The following is a 9,742-nucleotide window of genomic DNA, read 5'->3' as shown; positions in this document are numbered from 1 at the left end:
TATGTGAAAAGCTTAGAAAAGCTCAAAATCAGATGAATTAATTAATTATTTAAAATTTCAAGGGTTTTTTTTTAAAACCAAAAGTTTATATGTAATTTTTAAAACAAGTTTGATTATTTATTTATTTATTATAGATTTGGTTATTTTATTATAGTAGATTTGATTATTTTAGTAGTTAATTATTTAATTAAAAAATATAACATATGATTATTAATTTAGTTATTAATTTTTTTGTATATATTATTTTTTGAGTGTATAATAATTTTTTTAGTTATTCAGCTAGATCTTTTGTATTTTTTATATATATTATTAACACCACATATCAAACTAGTAAAATTGAAAAATTCAATAAATAAAGGGTACTCCTTAGTACTCTGATTAGTAGGTGTTATACAAAGAATATTTTTTATTGCTAAGCCATTTTTTTATTATAATAGAAAACAAAGTACCCAGTCGAAACAATAAAAAAATAGAAAATTTGTATGTGAAGTGAAGTGCACTGTTTAAAAAAACACTTAATTATTTGATAATTATTATAAAATAACATCCTTTGCAATGATTATAATTAACACTCTAGGACATGCATGAAATAATGGATGCAAGGAGCTCGTTAAATTGGGAGAGGTGATGAGTAATTTATTGGCTCTTCCTTTTTCAAACCTGGACATGAGATGTGACTTTAATATATGTAATTATTTACTTTGAATTTTGAATTGTGCGTAGTGTTTTTAATAGTGTATTTCATCCTATATATTTATCTTATTCCCTGTATATTTGGTGCAACATGTTCTTGGAAATTATTTAGTCATTCAGGCTTAAATAAATACAATGTATGTGATATTTGAAGCTAAAAGTAATATATGGAACACAGTAATTAAGATACACAATAAGCAAGATCAGGCAATAATGCTAGACAGGCAATTGGAGTTACCCTTTGCATTTGATACACTCTTGAATCTATGTGGTGCTTTTTTATGTTGAAATGGTTGGGAGTATTTTAGATTTTTGGGTAGAAATTATAGTTTCACATGTATGTAATTTTATATCTATATTTAAATTTATTTTTTCTATATGAATTAGTCAATGAATTATAATTTAATTTTGGTTGAAATAAATTTACCCAAAAAGCATGAATGTGCTTTGACTCTTTTTGATTCTAATTTGTCTTTTTCATTAAAACAGGCGTCATTTATCTTCTAAGATGGTTAGAAAAGGTCGTTTCACAAAAAAACTGAAATTATGACCAGAATGTCAGCAACCACAAGCGGCTCCCCCTCCGATCTCGGTTCCACCGCGATGACTCTGGAATTCTCCCGGACAGTGGTGATAGTGTCCCTCCAACTTCACGCCCGTCCCTTCCGCCGCGTAGTGTACCAAGGCCTGCTCCATAAACGAGCACAAATAACATTCAGAATTTGGAGCCAAGCCATGTAAACTCGGCAGATAATGCCAATAATGTAGATTCTGTTGATCAATAAGTTGATGAATCCTTTGTTGATTCTAGAGCTAGAATTGCAAAGAATGCAAGACTACAGAGTTTTGGAAAGTCAGGATAATTGGTAATTTATTTAATAATTTTTATTTGTTCAACATGATTTAGGCTATTGTTATGTATTCTTATTCTCGCATGCTGTCCACTACGGATACACATAAGGTATTATGTTTGGCTTATAGATTCCGATGGCACAATCAAGCCGGCAAGACTAAGCGTGTGGAAGGCTATAGAACGGTTTAACGGTAGAAAGATCGTGCTCAGGTTCAATAATGTAAAGCAAGCAATTGGAAACGAAGTTGGACTGTTGAGTGGCGTGCTTGGTCTGCTAGGATCTGACTTCGGAAAATTTTCTATCTGTGAGGAAAGTTGGCGTAAGATTACCACTAAGGATAAAGTTTATAACGAATGTGTCAAGGTAAAAGTTTATATCCCTTTTGAAATAAATCTGCTTATTTTTACAATTTTTGACAAACTGTTATTATCTGTATAGCAAATTTTCCACTTTAACGAAGATAGCGAATGAACTATCAAGAAAAATATTTTGAAAAGTATGGGAAAGTCTTGGAAGGAAACAAGGCTGAGGTTTTATAATGCTTATTTCGAGCCAACGTTCACGATTGAACAAAATATTGAGAACCGTCCGCCGAAAATCGATCGAGAGCATTGGAGATGGTTCCTTGACTATCGCGCCAAAGTTGAGACGAAGGTAATCTAGTAGATCATTGGTACACAACAATAGTTTTTATGTTGCATTAAGTCTTTTTAAATCAGTTTCTAATTGCCCTTTGTCTCTACTGGACCAATAGGAGAAGTGCAGAAAAAATGCGAAGAATCGATCAAAGCAACTATATACCCACACTGGCGGTTCGAAAAGTTTTGCACGGCGGATGGAAGAAGAGGTACTTTACTTTTGTTATTCATTCTTTGGACTATTTCTGTGACTTAAGGTTGCCTTGATTGTGTCAAATACGGTAATGACATAAAATTTGTTGATACAGTCGGAACAACAAGGGAGAAAAATCAGTAGATGAGAGTTATGGATCACAGTACACAAAAAAAAATGGCCCCTATATGAATGATGAAGTAAGAGCTATCGGTGTAAGTACTACTACTTATACACAACTAGAAAATGGCTTAATACAGACAGATTTGGTCTATATTACAAACGGATTTTTGGTTACCGACGAAATTAACGACGGATTTTGCCCCTCTGTAAAAGCCTCGTCAGAAATTATTTATCGACAAATTTTTTCTGTCGAAAAATTACCGACGGATTTTTACCAGTTACCGACGGATTTTTCCTCTGTAAATTCTCCATCCATTTTTCGAAGCCGACGAACTTTCCGACAGATTTTCCGTCGGTAATTACAAATGGATTTTCTGACGGATTTTCCGCCTATAATTACAGACGGATTTTCCAGCGGATTTTTTGTCTGTAAATTACAGACGGATTTTCTGACAGATTTTTTGTCTGTAATTTGAACCTTGGAAAATCATCTCACACTCTGATTACAGACAGAAAATCCGTCTGTAAATCCGTCAGTAAGCTAAAATAGATTTTTTTTTATTTTTCTAATTACAAAATAAACTTGTTTTCATACAAAATAAATATAAATTTAATATAAATTTTTATCTAATTTGTATTCGAATATTTATAATATTACAAAAATAAATAAATTCTTCGTATTATAAAACTAAAAGAAAATTATTATAAACAAACAAGTCAATATAATTCAAAACATAAACAAAGTGTATTATCACCTATAATCCTCAGTATATTGTTCAACCATACTAATTTTTACACAATTTTACATATATTACAAAAAGATTAACTGAATTCTTTCTCAAAAAATGGACATGAATAAGCGTCCATGAGCCATATGTGCATGAATTCTTCTTGAACCTGATAGGTTTGATTCAGAAGAGTTGATCACCAAAGGGAAAGTAATTTCCTTATGGTGCTTTGTTCTTACTAGTTTCCCCACCACATTCCCTCTTGAACCAATCTCAAGGTCCATAGCATCCTTATTCTCATTAGATTCCTCAACAGCAATCAACGGCTGATACAGTTGGTGAATGAGACTCTCATCATATTGAGAATGCTCAACCCAAGTAATCTACAACAGTGAAAAAAAAGGGTTTATGTTGCAATCACATTTCATTGGCACATTGGTTTAGGACAAGTGAAAATATTAGTTATCATAGATTCATACTCCAACTTAATGATAAAGAAAATGTTAACACAAAAACCAAAGATAACCATAATTCAATAACCGACCTAGTGTTAGCAAATTAAGAATTGTTATCAATATGATGGTAATAAAAAGCATGTAGACTTTCAAAATTACAGTTAAAAATTGGGTAATAAAGAAAACAGGGAAATTAAAGCGGCAGAAATTTCATTGACTATAACTGAAATTAATAATATAAAAATAATAATATATGATTATGATTGTACTAATGAATAGTTAAATGCTTAAATGTACTCCAAATTTATGTGGCCTTTTGATTCAGCAGTGATACAGAAGTAGAACTTGAAAATTGAACATAGAAAATCTTGATTCTGGGATGTGAATATCTTCTTCTCTAATAGAATATCATTGTAGTGTCATCAAATTGCAAAACAAAGAAACAAGCAAGTTCCTTTAAATTTAATTACTTCAACACATGATGGATACTATTTGCAAATAAAAATAAAGAAAGAATATAAAGGCAAAGAAGGGGAAAAGGTTGACTTACCAACCAATGATCCAAGAAGCAAAGGGTGCCATCGGAATAAGTAATAAATAATATTGAACATTAGACATGCACACAAATCAGCATTATTGTTCATGCTATATAATGAAGAGTAAACTGTAGTTCAACACTTACATGCAAGGCTTTTATATATTCCAATATAAGCTTAAAACTTCTCAAATCCTATTTCATTTCAGCATTTACTTCGACATGCTTCTGAAACAATAATGAATATAAAATGAGCAATGGTTGAAAATATTGCCTACTTTGAAACAACAAAAATTAACATGAGAAAAAGATAGACCCGGAATAAAATAGAATTAAAAAAGAAAGGAGGGAAAGGTAGAAGCAATGGTACTCTAACCTGGCACATAAATAAATATAGTAAACAAAAGCTATAACTTTACCTATTATGACTTAGAATTCAAAGCAGGTTAATAAAAAAAATGTAGAATCAATGGACCATAACTTCATTAGAAGGCAATGATTGTTACCCTACAAAATCCCACTTTTGTACTAATTCTTGCAAAATATAACTTGCTCAGACTTGGATCTGCCAATGGACCAGCCTCGAGAATTAATACATAGGATCTTCCATTTCCACCAACAGAAAGAACCAGACCCTCATATCTAACATCATGACAGATTTTGACTCATTATACATAAATCAAGATATAAGTTTATATCTTCAAAAATACAAAAAAAAGTAATTATTTATTCGGTATCCAGTACCTGTCAAGAGTGGAACCTAGAGGTAGAGAAAGCTTTTTGGACAGTTCCACAAACCCTCCTCTAATGAAGACATACCCTAAAAGTAACAACAAAAGAATATATATGGTCAAAACTCGAAGGATAATTTTTGGAATCCCTATTTACACTAAAAATAGTAGCGTATGAATCTTCTCTTGTAAGTAATTGATGAGCGGATAATTTGTATACTTTTTGGCATTGTTTTTAGTATGTTTTTGATATCTTTTAGTTAGATTTTAGTACATTTTTATTAGTTTTTATTTAAAATTCACTTTTCTGGACTTTACTATGAGTTTGTGTGTTTTTCTGTGATTTCAGGTATTTTCTGGCTGAAATTGAGGGACCTGAGCAAAAATCTGATTCAGAGACCAAAAAGGACTGCAGATGCTGTTGGATTCTGACCTCCCTGCACTCGAAGTGGATTTTCTGGAGCTACAGAAGCCCAATTGGCGCGCTCTCAACGGCGTTGGAAAGTAGACATCCAGGGCTTTCCAGCAATATATAATAGTCCATACTTTGTCCAAGATTTGATGGCCCAAACCCGCGAAGCAATCTGGCCTCAGGAATTCCAGCGTTAAACGCCGGAACAGGAATAAAAGTTGGAGTTAAACGCCCAAACTGGCATGGGAGCTGGCGTTTAACTCCAGAAAAGGTCTCTACACGAATTTCCTTGATTGCTCAGCCCAAGCACACACCAAGTGGGCCCGGAAGTGGATTTTTATGTCATTTACTCATTTCTGTACACCTTAGGTTACTAGTTTACTATTAATAGGACCTTTTACTATTGTATTAGTAGACTTTGGTAGCTATCTTCACTTTTATGCTATCTTAGATCTTTGGGAGGCTGGCCATTCGGCCATGCCTAGACCCTGTTCTTATGTATTTTCAACGGTGGAGTTTCTACACACCATAGATTAAGGGTGTGGAGCTCTGCTGTACCTCGAGTATTAATGCAATTACTATTGTTCTTCCATTCAATTCCGCTTATTCTTTTACCAAGATATCACTTGTTCTTCACCTATGAACAAGGTGACTGACAACCATTCTTGTTCTACAAGCATCTGAGGCTTAGTGAATATCTCTTGGATTTCCGATTGCACGATGCATGGTTGATCGCCTGACAACCGAGTGCTCGCCTGACAAACGAGCCAGCCATTCCGTGAGATCAGAGTCTTCGTGGTATAGGCAAGAACTGATGGCAGCATTCAAGAGAATCCGGAAGGTCTAACCTTGTCTGTGGTGTTCTGAGTAGGATTCAATGATTGAATGACTGTGACGTGCTTCAAACCCTGAGGGCGGGGCGTTAGTGATAACGCAAAAGAATCACTGGATTCTATTCCGGCCTGATTGAGAACCGACAGATGAATTCCGCTATGCCGTGACAGGACATATGCAATTGCTTTCACTGAGAGGATGGGAGGTAGCTGCTGACAACAGTGAGACCCTACACGAGCTTGCCATGGAAAGGAGTAAGAAGGATTGGATGAAGGCTGTAGGAAAGCAGAGAGACGGAAGGGAAGGCATCTTCATACACTTGTCTGAAGCTCATACACCAATGATATACATAAGTATCACTATCTTTATCTTCTATGTTATTTTCGTTCATCACCATATATATCTGAGTTTGCCTGACTAAGATTTACAAGATGACCATAGCTTGCTTTAATACTAACAATCTCCGTGGGATCGACCCTTACTCACGTAAGGTTTTATTACTTGGACGACCCAGTGCACTTGCTGGTTAGTTGTGCGAAGTTGTGTAATGCCATGGTATTGAGCGCACCAAGTTTTTGGAGCCATTACCAGGGATTATGAGAGTTGTGAAAAAGTATAGTTCACAATTTCGCCGACCAAGTTTTTGGCGCCGTTGCCGGGGATTGTTCATGTTTTGAGCAAGCTTTTGGTAACATCAGAGCCAAGATCCGGCAACAACATCAAATTTTTGGTGTTATTGCCCGGGATTGTTTAGGCTGGACAACTGACGGTTCATCTTGTTGCTTAGATTAGGTATTTTTTTTCGAAATTCTTGAAGGTGAATTCTAGAGTTTCATGATGATTTGTTGAAATCTGGCTGGCTGAGAAGCCATGTCTAATCTGATTGGACCGAGGTTTCAACTTATCACCACAAGAGCTTGTTGATTTCGTATCAATCTTGCTGTTGGAGCAGTGATTTGCTAAGGCTTGGCTGACCTTGGTCATGTCTAGTGTTTTGGACCGAAGCTTTCTTTGAAAGCTTGGCTGGCTGTGAAGCCATGTCTAATTCCTGGACCGGAGTCTTAGACTAGCATTGCACTGATTCCTAGAATTCTCATTAAGAATTTTGATGTTTTCACTTAAATTTTCGAAAATCAAAAAAAAAAAAAATTACAAAACCATAAAAATCCAAAAATATTTCTTGTTTGAGTCTAGAGTCTCATCTTAAGTTTGGTGTCAAATGCATGTCTTTGTTATATTTTTCGAATCCATGCATATATTTTGTGTTCTAATCTTTGAATTCTATTGACTTGAAGTAATTTTTTTGTGTCTCATATGCATTCTCATATTGTTAGTGTCAGTAGTACACAAACTGCTAAGTTTGGTGTCTTGCATGCATTGTTATTTGATTCTTGTTGCATTTTGATTATTAAAAATCCAAAATATTTTTAATTTGTGTCTTTTCAAGTCAATGATACAAAGAATTGAAGATTTAGAACATACTGCAGAGGAATTATACAGAAAAAGCTGAGCATTCAAAAATGCCCAGTGAAGAAGGCAGACTGGCGTTTAAACGCCAGCCAGGGTACCTGGTTGGGCGTTTAACGCCCAAAGAGGTAGCATTTTGGGCGTTAAACGCCAGAATGTATACCATTCTGGGCGTTTAACGCCAGGATGGTGCTAGGGAGAAGATTTTGTTTTCAAATCAATTTTTTTCAAATTTTTCAAAATCAAATCTTTTTCAAATCAAATCTTTTCAATCAAATGTTTTCAAAATCAATTTCTTTCCTTTTTAAAAGATACTTACTAACGATTAATGATTTGATTGAACATCTCAAATTTGTTACCTTTTCTGTTGAGAAAGGTTTTTAATGTTTGAATCATATCTTTTCTTGTTAGGCAAGTCATCAATTTTTAAAATCATATCTTTTCAAATAGTTTTCAAATCATATCTTCTCAATCACATTTTTTTTTTCATATCTTCTTAACCACATCTTTTTCAAAATAACTTTCAATCAAATCTTCTTAATTTCTAATTTCAAATTCTTTTTCAAAAATCACTTAATTTCTTTTCCACTTTTATTTTCGAAAATTAATTAATGTTTTTCAAAATAATTTCAAAATTTTTCACTTGATTTTCGAAAATAAACTTCCCTCCTTCCCACATCCTTCTATTTATGGAGTGCCACTCCTTCTCAATGCACAATTCGAACCTTATCTAACTAAAGTTCGAATTTATCTTCTCCTTCTTCTTTCTATTTCTCTTTTCCTCTGACACTTAAAGGAATCTCTATACTGTGACATAGAGGATTCCACATTTTCTTGTTCCCTTCTCTTTCATATGAGCAGGAGCAAGGACAAAGGCATTCTTGTTGAAGCTGATCCTGAACCTGAAAGGACTTTGAAGAGAAAGCTAAGAGAAGCCAAAGCACAACTCTCTTTAGAGGACCTGACCGAATTCTTCAAGGAAGAAAACATGGCAGCAGAAAACAACAACAATGCAAACAATGCAAGGAAGGTGCTGGGTGACTTTACTGCACCTACTCCTGATTTTTATGGGAGAAGCATCTCTATCCCTGCCATTGGAGCAAACAACTTTGAGCTAAAGCCTCAATTAGTTTCTCTAATGCAACAGAATTGCAAGTTCCATGGACTTCCAATGGAAGATCCTCATCAGTTCTTAGCTGAATTCTTGCAAATCTGTGACACAGTCAAGACTAATGGGGTTAACCCTGAGGTCTATAGACTGATGCTATTCCCTTTTGCTGTAAGAGACAGAGCTAGAATATGGTTGGATTCTCAACCTAAAGAAAGCCTGGACTCATGGGAAAAGCTAGTCAATGCCTTCTTGGCAAAATTCTTTCCACCACAAGATGGAGTAAGCTTAGAGTGGAAGTCCAAACCTTTAGACAAAAGGATGGAGAATCCCTCTATGAAGCTTGGGAAAGATACAAACAATTAATCAGAAAATGTCCTTCTGACATGCTTTCTGAATGTAGCATCATAGGTATTTTCTATGATGGTCTCTCTGAACTATCTAAGATGTCCTTGGATAGCTCTGCAGGAGGATCTCTTCATCTGAAGAAGACGCCTACTGAAGCTCAAGAACTGATTGAAATGGTTGCAAATAACCAATTCATGTACACTTCTGAAAGAAATCCTGTGAACAATGGGACTAGTCAGAAGAAAGGAGTTCTTGATATTGACACTCTGAATGCCATTTTGGCCCAGAATAAAATATTGACTCAACAAGTCAATTTGATTTCTCAAAGTCTGTCTGGAATGCAAAATGCACCAAACAGTACTAAGGAAGCTTCATCTGAGGAAGAAGCTTATGATCCTGAGAACCCTTCCATGGAAGAGGTAAATTACCTAGGAGAACCCTATGGTAACACCTATAATTCTTCATGGAGAAATCACCCAAATCTTTCATGGAAGAATCACGAGAGACCTCAACAAGGTTTCAATAACAATGGTGGAAGAAACAGGTTTAACAATGGCAAGCCTTTTCCATCATCTTCTCAGCAACAGACAGAGAGCTCTAAGCAGAATAATTCTGACTTAGCA

The 9,742-nt window shown here is 34.7% G+C and overlaps 1 non-coding gene across 1 annotated transcript; it reads right to left on the bottom strand.

Moving 5' to 3' along the window:
- Positions 1-9,055: 9,055 nt before the first annotated feature.
- On the bottom strand, positions 9,056-9,163 carry LOC130984706 (small nucleolar RNA R71). Its single transcript, XR_009088621.1, has one exon. It is a non-coding gene; the product is annotated as a small nucleolar RNA R71 (small nucleolar RNA).
- Positions 9,164-9,742: the final 579 nt, after the last annotated feature.

This window comes from Arachis stenosperma, chromosome 5 (genome assembly GCF_014773155.1).
Source record: "Arachis stenosperma cultivar V10309 chromosome 5, arast.V10309.gnm1.PFL2, whole genome shotgun sequence".
Lineage (NCBI taxonomy): Eukaryota > Viridiplantae > Streptophyta > Magnoliopsida > Fabales > Fabaceae > Arachis > Arachis stenosperma.
Note: the sequence above shows the minus strand (reverse complement) of the source record. Positions and strands in the feature narration are given on the sequence as shown.